The sequence below is a fragment of the Chrysemys picta genome, chromosome 2, assembly GCF_011386835.1.
Source record: "Chrysemys picta bellii isolate R12L10 chromosome 2, ASM1138683v2, whole genome shotgun sequence".
Lineage (NCBI taxonomy): Eukaryota > Metazoa > Chordata > Testudines > Emydidae > Chrysemys > Chrysemys picta.
Genome location: NC_088792.1, coordinates 98,819,109 through 98,841,428, shown reverse-complemented (window position 1 = coordinate 98,841,428; position 22,320 = coordinate 98,819,109). Strand labels below are relative to the sequence as shown.

Sequence of the window (22,320 nt, the reverse complement as noted above, 5' to 3'; positions counted from 1 at the left end):
AAGACTCATATTTGTATGTGAAAATGGACATTTTCTACATGCAACACCAGGTAACTGTAATGCCCAAAGAAGCCCTTATTTGCACAATTACCTGGTTGCAACTTGCATGTACAAATGTTCTCTGACTGGCACAAGGGTGTGTTTTCCATGCACAATATTGAGTGCATACATTTTGCTGGTGCTATTAAAAGGCAGCCAACTTAGGAAATGTAGGCCAAAGATGATCTATAGCTCTGCCCTTGCAAGGTGACGTTCTTCATTCTCTTTTCAAAGGTCTTTTCCATTTTTAACTACAACATTCCTGTAACTGGACAAATGAGGACTGTAAGTTCAGTAAAAAGAAAGAGGTTGTACTGGCTGAGAGTGCTGCAATCCTGTGACTACTTAGCTAATAGCTAAAAAAATGTGAATACCCCATATATTCAAGGGTAATCAATGCTCAGTGGTTTATCCAGCCTTGCCCCCAGAAGCACCATTTTTAAAATCTGAATTTAAAGTCTCTTTCTTCTCATTAGCTTATGACAAACTCTCTCTACAGAGCATTTGAGATATTGGATTGAAAGCACCCTCTGCAAACATAAATTATATTGTGTTATTTAAGTCATGCATATCGCAGCAAGGCACGAGGCCAGCCCTCATACTGGCTTCTACAAAACAGGTTTCATAAGTATATAATTATTTTTACTTATTAGACTTGCTAGCAATGGAAGACACACGAGACATTGTAATATTGTGCTGTAATTATATACACTGCATGTGGGTACTACTAGGTCATTGCTTTTTTACAGAATCCTGCCTTAGATATCTTAAGATGTCACCTCAGTCCTCTCACATGCAATCAAGCTTCTATAGATAACAGATGTAGCAGAACCACAGTGGTTCAAGTTATGTAATTGGTTAATACATGTGATGATCTCTAAAAGCACTCCATTCACATTCACTTACTTTGCTTAGAATTAGATGGAGACAGCAGGGAAGCAGAATTTCCCAGCATTTCTTCTCCCCCATAAAGGATCCCATTCACCACTCTTCTCTTCTCCTATCCTTTCTTGTTCTCTCTTTCTGTATATATTCACAAGTAGCTAGGCTTTACATTTTGGTTCTATCTTTTTTTTGCCAGCTTGTATTCCCACTTGCAGTCAAAGTCCATGCCTCTATTCCAAGTATCATTTGATTAACCCTGTGGAGCCGGCTTTCCATTCACATTGTTTTGTGTAGGATGCTTTAAAAACTGTTAAAGAGCTACTTTCCTCCTAATTCATTTAGAGATAGTTATCCTTATAGATCAGACTTTCTGGAGAGGTCTGTCAGCCCTACTTCTGGGGGCTCGGGAGGGAGAGGAGTTAATGTAATGCTAGTGAAACATGCGAGGTTGTCAGTCCAGCAGAATGAAGTCCTCTACCACAGGAATAGGACAGAATGGGCAGCAACCAAACTACCGGTCAATGAACCTCAATTCCAAACCTGCAGGGATCACCTTTAGAAGCATGGGGGAGCGGGGGAGGGTGGGTGTTTTATTCCCCATGGGCTTTCCTTTGCTCATGCTCCTATTCTCTTTGTTTCATTCAGATTCCAAACTCTTCAGGACGGGGACCATGTCTGTCCTTTTTCTAATCCCTGTAAAAGCAGCAGGAGAAGTTAAGGTTTATGTAAGGGCTCAGTTGTGTCTCTTCGGCACAGGCATGTGCTGAGGTGATATAGACACACTGCTTCCGGCGGAACATACCCAATGCTGCACTCCTTTATGGATATTGCGTACTGCCCGCTGTGTGCCAGTCCTACTCTAAGGTGGGAGGTTGCACGGAGGGAGCAGAAATTTTGATCCTTAACAGTTCATCTGTTCCAAATACATATTCCCAAGCTGAAATCATAGCTGTGTGTTTTATAGGAAAGAGGAGAGAACAAGAATGAAGACTGGATCATCCAGCAGTTATAATCAGAGGGGCAGTGTTGCCTCGTGGATGAAGGACTAGACTGGGACTCAAGGCCTGAGTTCTAATCTTGCCTCTGCCATTGGTCCGCTGGGTGACATTTGGCAAGTCACTTCATCTCTCAGTTCATCACCTCGTCTCTAAAATGGGAACAAAGGTACTCGCCTCGTTTTAAAGTGCTTTGAGATCTACTGATGAAAAACACTACATATTATCATCATCCCAAACATGGCATAATTGGATAGGGCTCCAAACTAACTAAATTGCATGCATATAGGCTTCTCAGCAGCAATTTTACTATTAATTCTTTGGGGTTTTTTGTAACATCAAATTACATTGAATCGTTCTAGTATTTAGAATAGCAGTGTATAATCTTTACTTAAATAGGCATTTCACTGTCATTTATAACAAATAATGTATTCAACACTACCCTTTAGTTTTTCCAGAATATTCAGACTCGCAGTTTTATGCTTATACTAAGTATCTACATGGGTGCAATATGATTTATGTCAGAATTAGAGTATAGCCCCTGTTGTCGATAGAGTTAAATTTAAGAAAAGCAAACCAGTCTCAACTTCTATGTCCAGTTGCTTGTAAGTTGCTTTAAAATATACAATTCCTTTCAGACTGAAAATTCACACGTGGCCTTTTTCCTTAAAGAAAATTTCAGCCAAATCAGTTGGGCTGTTTTTAAATTAGAGACATGTGGAAAATACTCCGCCTCTCCCAGTTTTAAAATTTGTTCCTCCCATTTGCATGTAGCGAGGTAACTCCAAAATGGCCACACTTTAGAATTTGAAACTTGGCAGGTCACTATTTTCTCAGGAAGCAAGTCACTTGACTAAGGCTGAATTACAAGCAATCAAAATGTGACTTTGGGGCATGTGTCATACACAATACTAAATATGTTTTATATTAACTGGGCCTTGCTGTAGCTGGACAGCAGCAGCGCATGTTTCTGCCAGAAAATACACTGGACGCCTGTTACTGATTTAACTGCACAAGCCTGGTGTCAAAGGCACACAGGACCACACAGATGTCGCTCTGCACTTCACAGGATCAAGTCCCTTGCAAGCAATTCCTCCTGAGACCTCTGGGGGATTGCACTGAAGTACCTTCAGCTCCCACTGACTCCTATGAAACCATCTCAGAGAGGGCGCACTGCACCTTGGAGGACTGGTTACCCACTTCATGGCAAGGACACACTTACTAGTGGTTTGAGCAGGGGACTGGGAGTCGGGTGTTCCAAGTGCTATTCTCAGCTCTGCCACTTAACTAGTGTACGACCTCAGGCAAATTACTCAGTCCCTGGGGCTCTGTTTCTCGATGTGTAAAATGAAGATACTATAGCTCAGTGGCTCTCAACTTTTCCAGACTACTGTACCCCTTTCAGGAGTCTGATTTGTCTTACATACTCCCAACTTACACCTCACTTGAAAACTACTTGCTTACAAAAATCAGACATAAAAATACAAAAGTGTCACAGCACACTATCACTGAAAAATTGTTTACTTTCTCATTTTTACCATATAATTATAAAACAAATCAATTAGGATATTAATATTGTACTTACATTTTGGTGTATAGGATATAGAGCAGTATAAATCAGTCACTGACTGTATGAAATTTTAGTTTGTACTGACTTCACTAGTGCTTTTAATGTAGCCTGTTGTAAAACAAGGCAAATATCTAGACGAACTGATGTACCCCCTGGAATATCTCTGCGTACCCCTGGTTGAGAACCACTGCTGTAGCTAACACAGTGTGAGAAGTACAAGAAAAAATGGTTACTTACCTTTTTGTAACTGTTGTTCTTCGAGATGTGTTGTTCATGTCCATTCCATTGTAGGTATGCGCATGCCCACATGCACAGTCGTTGAAGATTTTTGCCTTAGCGGTATCCATAGGGCTGGCTGTGTTGCCCCCTTGAGTGCCGTGCTCATGTACTGGTATATCAGGTGCTGCTGGCCCTACACCAGAGGTGAAAGTAAACCGGTCTGGTCCAGTACGGCATACCGGCAAGAGCTGGTACACAGCGGACCATACCGGCAGGGGGCAGCTTCCCCAGGCCGGCAATTTAAAAGGGCCCTGGGTTCCTGGCAACAGCCGGAGCCCCTGGCCCTTTAAATCACTGCCAGAGCCCCCCGGGCTCCCAGCTGCCGCCGCAGCTACCACTACCATGGGGCTCCGGCGGCGATTTAAAGGGCCTGGCGATTTAAAGGCCCCGCCCCTTCCAGTTGAGTCCCCTCCCTTGCTCAGGACCCCAGCCCTGTGTACCAGTAAGTCCCTTAAGTTACTTTCACCCCTGCCCTATGCCCTCTCAGTTCCTTCTTGCCGACAACTCCGACAGAGGGGCAGGTAATGGAATGGACGTGAGCAACACATCTAGAAGAACAACTGTTACAAAAAGGTGGGTAATCGTTTTTTCTTCTTCGAGGGCTTGCTCATGTCGATTCCATTGTAGGTGACTCACAAGCTCCTTGGAGGCGGGCTCAGAGTTCACAACCTCGCAGATTGTAGCAGCGCTCTGCCAAAGCCAGCGTCTTCTCAAGCTTACTGGGTCAGCGCATAATGTGATGCGAACATGTGGACTAACAACCAGGTCGCGGCCCAACAGATCTCTTGTATCGGCACCTGTGCCAGGAAGGCTGCCAATGACACCTGTGCCCCAGTCAAGTGATTGCTGGCAGGGGAAGCTTAGCCAGCTCACGGCAGTAGCGGATGCAGGCTGTGATCCAGGACGAGATTCTCTGAGCGGACACTGGGTGACCTCTCATCCTATCTGCCACCGCCATGAACAGCTGTGTTGACTTACAGAACAGCTTCATTCTACCTATGTAGACAGCCAGTGCACTTCTGACGTCCAGGGTGCGTAGCCTCCGCTCCTCAGACGATGCATGAGGCTTAGGACAGAGGACAGGTAGAAATATATCCTGGACAGTATGAAACTGGGTCACAACCTTGGGCAAAAACGCCAGGTGCCGGCACAACTGAACTCTGCCCTTGAAGAAGACCATGTAGGGCAGTTCCGAAGTGAGTGCCCTGAACGCCGACACCCAATGGTCTGACGTCATAGCGACCAAGAAAGAAACCTTCTAGGAGAAGAGTAGGAGGGATCAGGAAGCCAAGGGAGGGAGGACTCATGAGCCTAGATAGCACAAAATTCAGTTCCCAAGGTGGGACTGGTTCCCGGACGTGCGGGTATAGGCGCTCCAGCCCTTTCAAGAACCACGGTCATGGGGTGGGCGAAGAGGGACCTACCCTGGACCGGGGGATGTAACATTGAGATGGCCGCCAGGTGGACCTTGACTGAAGAAAGGGACAACCCTTGAAGCTTAAAATGCAGCAAGTAGTCCAGGATATCCTGCAGCAAAGCCTGTGCGGCCCGAATGTTCCAAGGCCCAATATTTGAATCTTTTCCATTTTGCCAGGTAGGTTGCCCGGTCGAGGCTGCCGAACAAAACTTGCTGAACACTGGCCAAACATACTTTTTCATCCACGTTCAGCCGCGCAACAGCCACGCGGTCAGGTGCAGCACCGCCAGGTTCGGATGCAGCAGGTTGCTGTGGTTCTGCGACAGCAGATCTGGTCGAAGATGCAGTGGAAGAGGGACAGCTACCAACAAGTCCAACAGCATGCTGAACCAGCATTGACAGGGCGACAAAGGGGTCCCAAGGATAACTCTCGTCCTCTCCAGCTTGACTTTGCAGAGTACAGTCTCCAGCTATTATGTCCAGGACCCAACAGTCTAAAGTAATCTGCAACCAGGTCGAGCATTAGGGAAAAAGGCGGTTGAAGAAAGGTAGCAGTGGATCTGGGGAATCGGCTGGGGTGTCGCTCTTGATCGTGCCATCAATACGAGTGCTTCTGCCCTGACGACTGTTTAGCCTGGCTATGCTGCACAGGTGAGTGGGAGGAAGAAGGGCGGCAATGACCAAACGTAGTGTCCCTATCCCTTCTCCTGCCAGATCCGAAATGAGGTTGCCACGACCTTGGCGGTGGGAGGCAGTCGCAATGGCTTACGCGCTGACTGCGGCATGTGGATGCCCAGTGAATGGAGGTTGGCTCCGGTGTCATTCATCCCATGCAGCCTCACATCCATTTGACTGGAAAACAGCCCGTTCCCGCCAAAAGGAAGGTCCTGAATGGAGGTCTGCATCTCCTGGGAGAGTCCAGCAGTTTGAAGCCAGGAGCTGTGCCTCAGCACCACCGCAGACGCCACCAACCTGACCGCCAAGTCCACTGCATCCCATGCCACCCGCAGGGGCAGCGGGCTGCTGAAGGTCCCTGCACCAGGGTGACGAATTTCTGGGCCTGATCTTGTGGGAGGGACTCCTTAAAATTTATGGAGAGTGTGCCACAAATTGACGTTATAATGGCCCAGGAGGGCCTGGGAGTTACCCAGCCGAAACTGTAGACTTGCAGTGACATTTTTCTTCCAAACAAGTCTAGCCGCTTGGCCTCCTTATTTCTTGGGGTGGAACTGGAGTGCCCCTGCTTCTCCATGTCATTGGCAGTGGAAACCACCAGCGAGCCGGGGCAGAGTGGTATTCAAGATATTCAAAACTTTTGGCTGGGACAAAGTCCTTTTTCTCGGCCTGTTTTGAGGTGGGAGGGATGGAGAAGGATATCTGCCAAATGGCTGTCGCAATTTCGAGGATCCCTTCATGCACTGGTAGTGAGATACGGACAGAGGTTGAGGCTGACAGGACGTTGAATAGAGTGTCCTCCTGTTCAGCTATCTCCTCCACTTGTAGGCCCAGGTTGTCGGACACCCGCCAGGAAGGCCTAGTGGTCCTTAAAGTCATCAGGCGGGCTGGCACTAGAAGGGCCAGCGATTGCCTCATCGGGTGAGGATGAGGAAGACTTATTGGTGTGGGGGGGCTCCTCCTCCTCCTCTGCCGGGGAGGATGGCTTGGGGGTAGGCACAGCCTCTTGAGACTCGGCCACCGGGTGTGCCTCCAGTACCAGGCCCTGGCGGCCGCTGTTCCGTGGTGGCGGCCAACGAATGTACTGAAGGGGCTATCACCATGACTGGGACCCCCCAGGTATTCTAACATTGCCACTGAGCAGGCCACTGCCCTGCTGCCACCAATGCCGGCTCACATGCCCAATCTCACCACTGAGGTTGAGGTGACGGGCTGAACCGGCCCTCGGTTCCGGAGGAGCCCCCTTCCGGAGACCACGGAGGGGCTGTTGAGTTCTGGGTCTGCCTAGAGACCACTGACACCAAAGACCAGTGCCTCGCCCAAGGGGACCGGTACCAACGGTGCGGTGAGCGGGTCTGGTGCCGAGGAGATTGGAAGTGTGAAGGAGATCATTCCCACAGTGTCAGTGACCAGGATCGGTGCCAGGACGATGAACTTTGGGATGGCGATCAGCATTGGTAATAGGGGGACCGGTGCCTCCCTCTCGGTAAGCCGCATCAACACAATGGCCACCACGACCGCGGAGCCGGTAAACGACGGTAAGTCCACGCCGATCTCAATGATGGCCCTGGTGACTGGCAGTATGGAGGTGGAGAGTGCACCATTGTCTCAAGGGATTGGCGACACTCCACCGCTCCCTCAGGAGCCTTATCAGCTGGCTTGCCCTCTTGGGTAGCCTCAGCCGAAGCCTGTGGCACTGCTAGTGCTGGTTGCACGGGCAGAGGTCTGTGCTCCTTTGATGCCTGGGCTCTTGAAGGCATTGGTGCCGGCAGGGGAGTTGGTCCAGGCCCTCTCACAGGAGTCAGAGAAGGACCTTTCACCAGGCTGACGGCCCCGACCAGAGAGGTCTGACTGCGGGGCTCCGGGGTAGGCGGGCGGTTCGGGGCAGGCTCTTTGCTTACTGCCGACTGGCCTTTTTTGTCAGCGCCAGGGAGCCATGCTTCTTAGACCTCTTCTTTGGCACCAGTGACATAGAGCAGTGCTGGGTGGGCCCCTGGTGACAGTGATGCACTTTACACCGAAGCGGAGGTGCTTAGAGACTAATGCTGGGACGGCTCGGACGCCAGGCAGAGGGCGGACTCCATAAGGAGGGCTCTGAGCCTGATGTTTCTCTCCTGTTACGTGCGACGCTGAAAGTTTTTATAAATCCAGCACCTCTCTTCAACGTGCACTTCCCCCAGGCACTTGACACAGCTGCCGTGTGGATCACTAGCAGGCACAGGCCTATTACAGGATTCTCAGGGATTAAAGCCCAGAGACTGGGCCATGCCCCACTAGGGGCAAAGTCCCTGCTGGGACCTAACTACTAACACTAACTACTACAATAAACAGATAAGTAACACTAAAGATAACTATGTACAAAGCCTAAAGGCACAGAGTCCAAGATAAGAAAAATTGCAAGTCCTCCACGAGCAAGGAAAGGAGGTCCAACTGACCACTATGGGCGGCAAGAAGGAACTGAGAGGGTGTAGGGCTGGCAGCACCTGATATACTAGTGCATGAGCGTGGCACTCAAGGGGGCGACACAGTCAGCCCTACGACTAAGACAAAAATCTCCAATGACTGCGCACATGGACACACACACACACACACCTACAGTGGAATCAACATGAGCAAGCACTCGAAGACGTTGTGATGCTTAATCAATTATTGAACTTTTAAAATAGGTCAAAGGTGCTTAGAGCCTCAGATGGAGGGACTGATTTGCTACCATCCTGCATCTTGTGCAGCCATTTACCTCTGTGCGAAGTGGCTGTAAAGCACTATCAAACTGAAGAAGAGCCCCGTGTGGCTCAAAAGCTTGTCTCTCTCGCCAAGAGAAGTTGGTCCAATAAAAGATTTTACCTCCTCCACCATTTTATATTGGCATAAATGATCACATAAGAGAAAGAGCAACAGAGAAAGAGGCCCAAGTGCTCTTATTTGAATCAATCAAATGTCCCTCAAGCCTTTTGAGATGCTTTGTCAGAAGGCACTATAGAAGTGCAAGGTATTATTTAAAGACACAAATGTCTTTGCCAGTTAAGCTTCTGTTACCTAAAACAAACTACAACCTCTGCAGTCTGCTAAATGTTAGCAGCTCTATTGCTAAAGCTGACTGACTGACTCATTCAGAGGCATTTCCCATGTCCTTTAAAGCTTGTCGTGTAACAGCAAGAAAGAAATTTCTTCCCCTGCTTCAGCTTTATTTTGCTGTCTCCCTCATTCCTTGTTTGTATCAGGTACATGTCTTATAATACAGGCTAAAAATTTTCCCAGACTTCATGAACAATCAGGTTTCCCCAAGTTGAGCCATAAGGATTTAAGGGTTCACACCTGTTTAGTTCAGTCCAGCTGTCGGAAAGCCTAACAGCATTTAAAAAAACAAAACAGTAGAACACAGGAGGACAGGACATACATCTCTTTTGTAAACTGCACTTCCCCCATCTCCTTTTCCCACCTGTTGGTGGCAGCCATTTTGATGAAAAGTGAGAGTCTTTGTGACAGAGGCTGTATGGAAACCCAAAGGAAGAGACTGAACAAATGTGCGGCTTGGTGCAGCAGGGATTTAAGGGCCAGGCAAAGGAAATGTCGAGTCCATTTCTGTAATGCGGTGAGCCTCTGCACTGACTTCACTGGGAGCGGAGGAGACACAGCAGCTGCCAGGAGTTGATCACCACCTTGCAGGATCAAGCCATTCAAGTTTAAAAAGTGCTTCACAGTTAAAGGGCCATGCTGGGGGCAAATGTTAAGGTGCCCTGTCCCAGCAACAGTTCTGACAGCCATTGTCTCCACTCAGGTATGCTCTGGGGAGTACAAAGGGAAGACAACTCTTCCTTCGAAGAGGTGCAGCACATGCTTCCCATGGTCCTCAGCCCAGTGCAGAGGGAGCAAGACCATGGCAGTGCTGTTTTAGGTGTAGCTTCACAGAATCTTGTGCTCAGGGCAGTGAAAGAACCATATTGTCCCCAGCCTCTGAGCAGGGACATAAATGGAACGGAAAGGATGTGGTTCCTCTTCTCCCCTTGCAAAGTGATAGAAGACCAGACACAATCCAAACCCAACATTATTGTTGGGATGATTATAGCAGACGAATATGAAAGCAGACAGATGTTTTTTATGGTTTCTTCTACTAGGCTCTCCTTCTGACATTATCACAAATAGTATTATTTTAAAGCAAGCTGGTTGACCAGGAGTGGCTCAGGGACACCAATCAGAATAACACTATTTTCAAACCACATTCCACTGACTATTCAAGGTGACAAAGCTTATTTATTGGCATTTAGCTGCTAAGGTTATGGGTTCATTAGCAATGCCACCATTACATAGATGGGAATACTTCTTACCTTTGAAAATACTGTGCTGAGCAGAGCAACAGCAGTTTTTCTTTAATATGGAGGATAACAAATGCAAGATATGCTTCCAGTCATGATTATTGATTCCTTACTGCTATTTAAGAAGGTTACAAATCACAAATGAATAATGCCTGAAGGCCAAAATTCTCAACAGTGGCCAGAGATATTGGCTACCTCAATGTTTGGATGAGACAGCTTAGACCTGATTTTTGGATATGCTGTGTTTGTGAGGTCTTCAGTTGGAGTTTTGGGTGCTCAACACTTTTGAAAGTCAGGCCCAAGGTGCCTTGAGTTGGGCGCCTAAGAACTGAGGCGCACAAAATCTGTGGCCACCATTGAAAATGTGATTGCAAATAATATAAACATTGAAAACACAGCTCAAACAAATGCATGCAATCCTACAGCACTTACAGTCAGTGGCCTCAACCATGTTAAAACTTCCATACCAGCTGAGTTGTGTAACTCTATTTGTGGCATTCAAGCTCCTGGTGCATTTACCAAGAATACAGGTAATATGGCACCACTGGCATGTTTAGAAACCTATGGGGCTGACCTGAGAGTCATATTGGCATTTAAAAAAACAAACAACCTGATCTACAGCAATTTAACAATCTGGCTGAGCTCCTGTACAAAACACTTTAAACCAAATGCTACCAAATCTTTATTCATAGTAGATAAATGTATAGGCTATGGGCCAAATCATTCTTGGCTTACTCACACAAACAGGTTCACTGAGAACAATGAGACTACTCAAGGGAGTAAGACATACAGAATTTGGTTCTCTCTGAATGGAAACTCATCAAAAGAGTTATGCTACTGGAGTAAGAGAGTGGACAATACTGTGGTTACCACATTATTCTGTAGCCCTGATCTTCCCCCCTCATTCACCCCTTTCTATGCTTCACTGAAGTGCCAAAGCAGAATCTTTTAGTCTGAGTAGCAATAATCCACCCACCGGGTCATAGTCTGCTCAGGTGTTAAGATCATATGAATGTCATTCACATGCTAGTGTTCAAAAGAGCCTGGGAACAATTATAACAGTTTAACAAAAGCATAGTGCACAGAACCACCTTATTCTCTATTCAAATAGGAAAATGTATTTATTCCACAGCTATGCATTTCTAGAATTTGGGTGCCTGGGGCATTAGAATTCTGGAGCTCTTGGTTTTCATGGTTTTCCTGGACCATGCTTGGTGTATACTTCACCATTGTCTAGATTCTGAGCTCTTCATGGACGAGAGTTTGTGTTTATACTTGTCTGTAAAGAGCCTTACATACTTCTGGCACTCTAGAAGTAATTAATAAGGACATAGAGGTGATGATTTAATTAGCCTTTTCCATCTCTAATTTCTATGAACCTGTGATTTACTTCGTATGAAAAGTCTGTCCTCTACATATTGACATGTGCCCTTAAGAGTGAGCATACAAAAGAATTCTGCTGATTCATAAAGTCATATTGTTCACTCTTTCAGCTAAGTGGAAAGTGAGTACTTCTGAGAAATGTCAACAAGTTAGCCTGATGAAAAGTAAAAGAGCAAACCAGAGTGGTTTCTAAATCCACCACCAAATGCCAAATTAAAAGTCCTCCAATCCCATTCCTGTATTGCTATGTCCTACTGGCAGAGATACAGACTTTTTAATGTGCTGGGGGGTACTCTCCCTGACTCTGCCCCAGGCCCCACCCCCACTTCACCCCTTCTTCAAAGGCCCCATCCCTACCCTGCCTCTTCCTGCCCCCTCCCCCCGAGTGCCTCCCGCACGTCACGGAACAGCTGATCGCAGCAGGCGGGGGCAGCTGATCGGCAGGGCCACTGGAGAGGAGCTGATGGGGGGCTGCTGGTGGGTGCTAAGCACCCACCATTTTTTCCCCCCATGACTGCTCCATTCATGAAGCACCCATGGAATCGGTGCCTATGCCTACTGGAGTCCGTGGAAAATTGTTTAAATACCAGAATAATGGCAGTACTAAGGCTTTGATGCTGTAACAGGATCCACGCACCAGATGCCTGCATGGAGCCCCTTCTCCTTCAGTGGATCAGCTTGGAGGACTGGGGCCTATGTTTGTCCACAAAGCACCTTATATCCTGCACCGCACCTTTAGCTCATCTGTTGTTACTCTAGGTTTCTTGGGTTTTCTTTCCTTTAACAATCTTATAATCTCCCCTATAGCTTTTCATCCATGGGGGGGGCAAGGGAGGGAGGAGGAAGAGAACAGCAAGAACAAAAATAAAACCCCTATGAGGAAAGGAAGGGATTATTTTAAAGTGAAAACAACAGCTAAAGACAGAACACCAACTGAGCAAAGAAGTGGTAGAGGACAGGGTTCTTTACAGACATGTGCAACCCTTAATTTGGAAATTAATGTGTAGTTACCATGGTAATGGGCACATTAAATATGCCTTAGGTTGGCTGAACTATTTGGTTAAAATAGATATATATTTAAAAATAGAAATTCCTTTCCCTGTATTCTTAGAAAAACAATTTTTTAAAATCTAATTTATTCTTCATTATATTTGCCTTTTTAAAAAAATTTCATTCCACTCAAAAAATGAGACCAGACTGGTCAGTTTCATATTTTTTCTACAAAACCCATTACAAATAAATTGTAAACATGGGGCCTTAACACCTGACCACATGCCTTGGAATTTAAGGCTTGATCCTTAATTGCTGAATGATAGGCTTTTAATTGCCTTAGGTCTTCTAAGCTACAGTGGAACACACATATCTGCAATATGCAATTTTGGAAGTAGTAATTAACAGGAATATAAGCACAAAAAGTAAAAAAAAGAAAGAAGGAAAGAAAAGAGATTCTTCTTAGTGGTTCCATGCAATGTGCTCTGCCCCTCCTCTAGGAATAGCATGTACCAAAACAATTCCCTACTGAAGCCTCCTGTTAATCCCAAACGTTCTCAGGATTCATCTCTTAAAGAAGCTACTAGGGCTGGTCTAGGAAAAAGAAATTAATTTGGAAACCAATCACACGTGAACATGAACAAGGCAAGTTCCCAAACAGACTTGCTCTCAAGCGGAAAGGAAGTTTCCCTGTCCCAAAGTAAAGGTAATTTTAATGGTAAATTAATAAATATTATAGGCAGTGATGCCTATGGTTAAGGTTGCTTGACTCTTCACATTATAAGATCCTGTTTGCAGTTGCTTACAACTTAAATCACTTGGGCTAAAACTTTCTGTGCTGGGTGTCTGCCTCAGGTGGAATCTTTTAGGGAAGTTTTCAGCTAAAATACTTCAGCCAGTTCCAGGAAGGTAGTTAGGGAAAAATATAGTGTTCTGCCCATGTTAAAAAACAACAACAACCACCTCATATAACTGTTATGTTGAGAAGCTCTAGCACGTTGGCACTCTACACCAGTGGTTCTCAACCTATTTGCCATTGTGGGCCACATATATAGCTCTCTATGTGTTATGCAGGCCACATCCACACAATATATATACTATCTGTATGGCCCGGAGGCGGTCACATGGGCCGCAGTTGTGTGCTGATTAGGCCGCAAGCTGCCCATGGGTTGAGAACCACTGCTCTATACATATGTCAAAGAATGACATAGTTTGGGCGCTGCCAAATTCATGGCCATGAAAAACATGCCACAAACCATGAAATCTGGTCTTTTGTGTGCTTTTACCCTATACTACACAGATTTCATGGGGGAGACCAGCATTTCTCAAATTGGGGGTCCTGATACAAAAAGGAGTTGCAGGGGGTGGTTGCAAATTTATTTTAGGAGGGTCGCGGTATTGCCACTCTTACTTCTGCCTTCAGAGCTGGGTGGCTAGAAAGCAGCTACTGTTGGCTGGGCACCCAGCTCTGAAGGCAGAACCCTGGCAGCAGCAGCACAGAAATAAGGGTGGCAATACCATACCATGCCATCCTTACTTCGGCATTGCTGCTGGTGACGGCGCTGCCTTCAGAGCTGGGATCTTGGCCAGCAGCCACCGCTCTCCAGCTGCCCAGCTCTGAAGGCAGCGCCAGCGCCAGAGGCAGTGCAGAAGGGGTAGCAGTACCGCAACCCCCCCTACAATAACCCTGTGACCCACCCCCCACACAACTCCTTTTTGGGTCAGGACCCTTACAATTACACCACCATGAAATTTCAGATTTCAATAACTGAAATAATGACATTTATTATTTTTAAAATCCTAGGTCCGTGAAATTGACCAAAATGGACCGTGAATTTGGTAGGGCCCTAGACCTAGTCCATGTTGTATAACATTTTTAGTAACTTTGATTTTTTAATTCTGTTGGTTAGTTCTCTGGCTACAATTTTATAATGTGTTATCTGTTGCTTTTTACTTTGTGTGGGTTATAACTCTGTATTCCTGATGTGTGAAATAAAGAGTCAATTTATTTTCTTTTTCCACCATATTTATCTGAGCACACCAAAAAGATATGCAAACCCATATATATTGATCTTGGCATTTGTGCTGTTCAGTGTTAGCATCGATAACATAGAAGCAGGACAGGGCACCTGCAACACCCACTGGCTCTCCTGGCATCAGGATATTAAAATGGCACTAAATGAGGTGAGCTAGTGCAGTAGTACTGCAAGTTTCATATTATAGTGCTGTCTTCTGCCTTTCTTACCTGTTGACAATCTGTTCAATAAGCTATTGGCTCTAGTTAATACTAATTAGCTATCTAGTTTTGGACAGCTGCTAAGGTAAAGTGCAGTTATCTAGTTTGGCCCTTGGGATATTTCACAAAGGCTCTCAGTCTCCGTGTTTCCTGCCTCTAAAGAGGCAACAACCCAAAATCAAAGTTCTGAATATAACACCTACATAACCTATGTAACCAGAGAAAATAAAGACTTCTCCTTTATTTCTTCCAAAGGTAGTCCAGAAAAAATTATGTAGGCCTCAGTCCTGCAAAACTGTGCATGCAAGTAATCTCATTGAAGTCAATGAGACTCGCTACTCTTGTGTGTAAGCATTTGAAGGGGCAGGGCCTTACACTGTAACCTGGGATGGATGTTGGTGGTGGTGAAAGCACACACTGTGAGGGGATGTACCACCTCTCTCAATTTAAATAGAAAGTAGAAGCAAAATGGTACATTTTTTGCTAACTAAATTGAGTTATTTAAATCTGATTTTTATGAAGTCTTTGAATTTTAGCCATTTAATGTATTTTTTAAAAAAGGGGAGGAAGATCTTGTGACTAAAGCATAAGACTGATAACTAGGTCTGTATTCTGTTACTGACTCTATCAAAGACTTCCCATGTGATGTCAAGCATGGTATTTAATGTCTCTGCGCCTCACTTTGTTCCTGTGTAAATTGGGGAGCTGCCTTCACAGACACGTTGTAAACCTTCATTTATTAATGTTTTGTGGCATACTTTGAGATTCTTGAGTGAAAGCATCAACCAAAGTGTAAATCAATATAAAAATGCCTGTGCATATTCTTTCTACATTCTACTTAAGTCTGAGAATGTAATAACAGAACCACACTTCACACAGCCAGACGACTTTTCATCTGACGATCTCCCAGTGCTTCACAAAATAAGTTAAGCCTCACAAGACTTAGACAGGGTAGTATTATTATCCCCATTTTACATATGGGTAAGTAGAGAGGCAGTAAGGTTAATTTGTCTGATTTTTACATATGCTAAGCACCTGCAGCTGCCTCTGACTTCAAGGGATTTCTGGGAGCTTAGCAACTCTGTGGCCAAGATCAGATGCTACTAAGAGGAATAGAACCAGGAAACTTGACTCACCACATCCTATTCTAACTCCTAAACCACACTCCACTCCTTCTGTATGATGCACTCTTTTAAACTATTAACTACGATTAAAGAGAATATTCCTTTCCATTTCCAGAGGGCACTGGATCTCAGTTTTTCCAACCAAGCTCACTCTCTATCCTTTTTTAAGATTAGCCTGTGTTTTTTTGGGTTCATTTTTGCAGTGTGCATGAGGATTACAAAGTTCAGAGCTCTGGTTTTAGCCCTTTGAATTGCTAAGTGCTCATGTTTTGGTGGCTGGGATAAAATAAGCAGCATGAGCTACACGAATAGCCTCTTATCCTCCCATCCAAAAACCCAAACATGGAACACTATATGGTGGCAATGGCAAACAATTTTGGGGAGGGTGGAGGGACGGCATAATCAACCAGCAACAACCTCCAGCATCCTAATGATGTGAACGGGGCTGAATTAACGCTGCCACCCTCTTTAGTTAACCGAGGAGGGACGAGATCTTTGCTTACCCCTCTGTAGTTCCCTGCAGATCCTGCTTACACAACCAACTCTCCAGCTCCAGCGTATCAATGTGCTGCTCTCACTCTCCCCTTACACAACTCCTGCTGCCAGCGAGGCGCCGCCCCCTTCACAGGCGTCTGATAGAAGCAAGGGCGGGCTGAGAGGGTGACATATTGGCTAGGGGCCAGCGAGGAAGAAATCGGTCCGGAATGGGCACAAGCGGAATCACTTCAGCAGGGGCTGCTAGAAAGCGCTGCGCTCTGGGACTCCTTTAAGTTGCAGAGAAGACACGGTGTGCAAGGGGAAAGCACGTGGGGGGTGTAGCTAATGGGGCCGAAGGAAATGGGAGTATGAGCAAGCCCTGCCCAGCCTAGGCTAGAACGTCCTCCCGGTCGACTGAGCAAACTCAACCCTGCCCTGCAACGTGTGGGCAGGTGGTGCCTTCTACAGGAACCTGTGCAAACCCAGCTGAGCCCTGCAATGCCTGACCCAGGCTGGCTGCGGGCACACTCTACAGTAGCCTGTGCAAGCCCAGTTCTGCAATGCCTTACTCAGGCTGCATCTGCAGAACCTGTGCTTGCCCACCCTAGACAGTGGTGCCAGTCCACGGGCACCTGAGCAAAGCCAGCAGTGCTATTGCTGGGATGTCACAGCCTATGAAACTGCAAACCCAGTTCAGCCCAGCTGTGCCTGGCTCAGGCTGGCATGTTCCACGGAAACCTGCTCCTAGGACAGGCATGGGAGAGGTGGGACACAACCTCTCATTATAACTAGATGGGGGAGAGAAGACTTTACTTCTCTTTTCTTTCCTTTTCTATGGAAACTGATTCTCATCCTCCATCAGCTATCCCTCACATTCCTACTGTCACCCTCCCCTTGCTAATCAGTCTCTCATTTCTTCTCTGCTGAGTTAACTTAGGTGTTGCCCCCAACCCCCATCCTGTCTACACACAATTAAAGCCTCTCACCTGAGTTTAATGGTGCTTTCAAGCCCCGCCGGCCTGGGGCTGTAGGCTAATGCCTAGGTGCTGCTTTCACTGGGGCTTGTAACCCACCCACTGTGCACTGAGGATCCAGGCAGATGCCAAACACCAATAGTTGGATTCTAAATGCCACGGAACTTTCTGAGTTCAACATTCTATTCTCTGCTTCTTTTGAATGGTTGTTGTGTTTTGTATTAATATTTACAGCACTACATAGGTCCTTAGGCCCAGATCCTCAAAGTATTTAGGCATCCAACACTGAAATCAATGGGATTTAGGTGCCTAAATACCTTTGAGGATCTGAACCATGACTACAGACTTTTAGCTAAGGGCCAAATTCTGTTCTTGTTAACCCCAGTGTCCAGTAACTCTGGAGTAACTCCACATAAGTCAGTGGAAGCAGTAGAAGTAATGTACTTTGAGTTCCTCAATGGAGCTCAGAAATATGTTTGCAACTTTAGTTTCCTGAAGGACTGTGTTTTGAAATCATGCAGGAGGGATCAGGGACCATTTTAATGCTCAAAGGAGCATGATAAGCTTGCCTTCTTTTCTACTTCTCCTTTTTTATCTTTTCTTACCAGAGAGTAGTTTGGGCCTCCCTTATCTCTTCTGCCAGCTAAGCTTTAAATGTGCTGTTCTGGAGCAAACCACTTAACTCAGGCAAAACTCCCTTTGCATGAAGGGGGTCTGGTCTAAACAGTTTTTGTAGTGATATGCTGGTTAGGGTGTAATTTTTTTTCTTGAAATGGTTAAAACAATACAACTCCTAGTGTTGGTGCAATTATATCAGTATGTAGTTGCCCTATACCAGTATAACTTATTCCCATTTCTATACCAAAATAAGCCATGCTTATACGATCACCTTTTATACCAGTATAACGGTGTCCAAACTAGGTGGATTGTATAACTAACTCTACCAATATAGTTAAAGCAGTGCAACTTTGTGCAGAGACAAGCTCAAGAGCCTTAGGCTCTCAGCCATTGTCTGTGACTGAGCAGAGGAAGGGTATGTCTACACTACGAAATTAGGTTGTTTTTATAGAAGTTGATTTTTAGAAATCGATTTTATATAGTCGATTGCGTATGTTCCCACTAAGCGCATTAAGTCGGCGGAGTGCGTCCTCACTACCGTGGCTAGCATCGACTTACAGAGCGGTGCACTGTGGGTAGCTATCCCACAGTTCCCGCAGTCTCTTGGAATTCCGGGTTAAGCTCCCAATGCCTCATGGGGCAAAAAACATTGTCGCGGGTGGTTTGGGATACATGTTGTCAGTCGCCCCTCCTTCCGTGAAAGCAATGGCAGACAATCCTTTCACGCCTTTCTTCCTGGGTTACCCATGCAGACGCCATACCATGGCAAGCATGGAGCCTGCTCAGCTCACTGTCACCGCTGCTGTTGTGAGCATTTTAAACACCTTATGCATTATCCTGGAGTATATGCAGAACCGGGCTCAGAGACGCCAGCACGAGGTGGATTTTGATGAGGACATGGACACAGATGTTCCTGAAAGCAATTGGGACATCATGGTGGCAGTGGGGCTGGTTAATACAGTGGAAAGCTGATTCTGGGCCAGGCAAACAAGCACAGACTGGTGGGACTGCATAGTGTTGCAGGTATGGGATGATTCACAGTGGCTGCGAAACTCCGGGCTGTTCGAGCAGCTGCAAGAAGGGACTTACTTCCCAGACCAGAAAATTACCGTTGGGGATGTTGAAATGCCCATAGCTATCCTTGGGGACCCAGCCTACCCCTTGCTCCCATGGCTCATGAAGCCTTACACAGGCAGCCTGGACAGTAGTAAGGAGCAGTTCAACTATAGGCTGAGCAAGTGCAGAATGGTGGTAGAATGTGACTTTGGACGTTTAAAAGCTCGCTGGCGCTGCTTGCTGAGTAGGTTAGACATCAGCGCAAACAACATTCCCATTGTTATTGCTGCTTGCTGTGTGCTCCATATCTGTGAGAGTAAGGGGGAGACATTTATGGTGGGGTGGGAAGTTGAGGCAAATCACCTGGTGTCCAATTTTGAGCAGCCAGACACCAGGGTGATTAGAAGAGCACAGCAAGGTGTGCTGCGCATCAGAAAGGCTTTGAAAACCAGTTTCATGACTGGCCAGGCTTCGCTGTGACAGTTGTGTGTGTTTCTCCTTGATGCAAACCTGCCCCCTTTGTTGATTTTAATTCCCTGTAAGCCAACCACCCTCCCCCCTTCGAAATAAAGTAACTATTGTTTTGAAACCATGCATTCTTTCTTTATTAATTTTAAAAAAAAAGAGAGATAATGGACAACGTAGCCCGGGTGGGGTGGGGGAGGAGGGAAGGACAAGGCCACATTGTTTATTGTAGCCACACTAAAAATCAAACTGTTTGAATGATAGCCTTTTGTTGCTTGGGCCATCCTCTGGAGTGGAGTGGCTGGGTGCCCGAAGCCTACCTCCCTACGTTCTTGGGCATCTGGGTGAGGCGGATATGGAACTCCTCCCACTCATTGTTCCCTTTCCTTTTTCCTCAAGCCCTGTGGGTGTTGCAAGTCCTTGCAAGCTTCAGGTGTGTTAATCAACTCTCTGGCAGTAACTAGTGACCCTTTCATTCCGTGATACCTTTTGTCTGCAACAACAGAGTAGTACTGTAAAAAGCTGTGATCACTATTGAAGTGATTAGGATTTGATTGACACCTGCAATCCTTGCAGGGCCTGCAGTTTAGATTACAGCTATTAGAGGCCTCTCAATGGAGAAGACTTGTCATCATGTCCTAGAGATGTCAACAAGCTGTCAAATACAGGTACCATTAAACTAAATAGAACACCACACCAGAAACAGAAGTTACAACTGAAATATATAACAAGAATTCGGCAACCAGCTATATGAGGAAAGAAAGTGGCTCTGTAAGAAGGGTTTAAAAATACTTGAATCACTTAGTAAACAGCCCAGTGGCAATTATGTGACAAAGATCTAAAACTGCATGATGCAATAAGTAGTAGCAAGGGAGGATGCTTGCTTACTTCAGAAAAATAAAGCTTATTGCAACCTCAGATTCATGATTTCACAATCCTCCTCTGCAGTAACTAGAACACCATAGTCTAAATTCTGATCAGTTATACAAACTGTAAGTTGCTTCAAAGTTACAGTGGTGAAACAGATGAAGATAAATTTGGATTTAAAATATGGATGGGCAAAGGGTAGAGATAAATAAGGCCCCATTCCTACAGACATTTTTGCACCTGCTTAACTTGACTATTGTAAACAGTCTTATTGATTTCAAACATTCACAGTTGTAAAGTTAAGTAATGTCGGTGTATAAATGTGTGCGAGATCAGCACCTAATATTGGATCTGAACCTTCATTTGAAAATTAATGGTCTTTTTGGAGATTTGAAAAAGTTTGGAGATCTTTTGTTAAAAAAAAGTTTCCCTTTGTAACAGGGTCATTAGTTCCTAAGTGCCCCCTTGTGGCCTGGGTTACTCTGCAGCACCCTGCCTCACTTTCCGTTTCTGCTCAGGGCCCCTTAAAAAGCCCACACAGTCTAGATATTCGAAACATTCCCTTCTGGGGTCCAATATATGAAATCCTGAACATCCCTTTCTCAAGATGGGGCCAGATCTTCCCCCCTGAGAGTCTGTCTCCTTCCTTGGTGCTTCTCACAACTTAAGGAGCCAAGCTAATTGTTTCACAGGTGGGGTGGTGGTTCTATCTCCTCCTATTTCTGTGATGTTCCCATTTTGCATGTTTCTGCATTTGGGGGTTCTGGCCAGGAAAAGTAACAAAATACCATGGAAATGCCTGTTCTCAGGAGTTTTTGAGATCTGTTTAGGCTTAGGAAGTTCTGATGCTTTTAAAATACTTGTCTGAACTGAATTGGACATAAGTTTAAAATGCTTTCTTTGAAATGAAGGATTGTTGTACGTACTCAGTTACTTTTTCTATATGAGAGTAATATATTTTACTGTAACTATTTTGCATAAAGACCAGAACCAGCCACTAGTACAAAATATAGCTACCCACTTATTTAAGGGCCTATAAGCACCTCCTCTGTTGGTTTCCAGTTGATTTCCAGATGTAGTTCAATATATTCATTTTAATCTATGAAGCCCTATGTTTTTGGGATTTGGCTACTTAAAAATGGTATCTCCTTTTATGTGCCACCATGACAGCAGATATTAATGAGGGCTCCTTGATGGACCTTAGAATTGGACATCCAGAGGCTGGTAGTTGTCATGATATATGGAATCACAGTTTGGTTAAACAGGAGGCGGTTATTAAAGCCATAACTGGAACTCAAGCTGTGCGTTTGTCTTTGTCTCCCTTGTCTTGTTTAGCAGAGATTAAATCCTGTCTGGAAGTCTTTATTTGCTCATAGAGACATGCAGTTCCCCACAGCCCAGATCCACTTAAGTGTTGTGACACTCTGTGTCGCAACGCCGATCTAGAAAATCACAGGAACAATGTCATCCACAAAGCCTAAGTTAGGTGCCTAGGCACCCTCTACAATGGATGGGGAGAGATAGGCACCTTAAAATGAGATCCACAAAAGCCAGCACCTAGACAAGGAGCTGCCCAAGCTAGCCAGTGGGAAATGCCAATGAGAAGGGTGTGCCCTGTTCCCTAAGCCCAGCCCCCTCACAGAGCTGGGCACCTAAGTCCAGGCTGCCTCCTTTTGCCTGTGATTCACAGGCAGGAATCCCTTTCCTGGAGTCAGCTGGTTTAAGTGCCTAAGTTATTTCTTATGGGAAGGCATGAAGCCCACCTCTCTACTGTAGCTGACCTAGGGGCTGACCCCTCAGAAACCACTGTATTATAATGTATATCTAACCCTGCAAGATCAATAGATTAGGCTACATAACCTATACATCTGCTTGCTTTTGGAGCTGATGGAAGGAAAAGAGAATAAGCAGGAACCCAGTATCGCTACATATATTATGTGATCTCAGTTTCCACCTA

The 22,320-nt window shown here is 45.7% G+C and overlaps 1 protein-coding gene across 4 annotated transcripts in view; it reads right to left on the bottom strand.

Moving 5' to 3' along the window:
- BLVRA (biliverdin reductase A) overlaps window positions 1–22,320 on the bottom strand; it is a 135,535-nt gene that overhangs the window by 34,049 nt on the left and 79,166 nt on the right. The window contains exon 1 of one of the 4 annotated variants that reach the window (XM_005287312.5): window positions 16,410–16,793. The exons of 2 other annotated variants lie outside the window; for them this stretch is intronic. The gene's annotated coding sequence lies outside the window, so the exon portion shown is untranslated. Of the gene's footprint in view, window positions 1–16,409; window positions 16,794–22,320 lie in introns of those variants that run through there. One more of the 4 variants, XM_005287311.5, reaches the window with a different exon arrangement.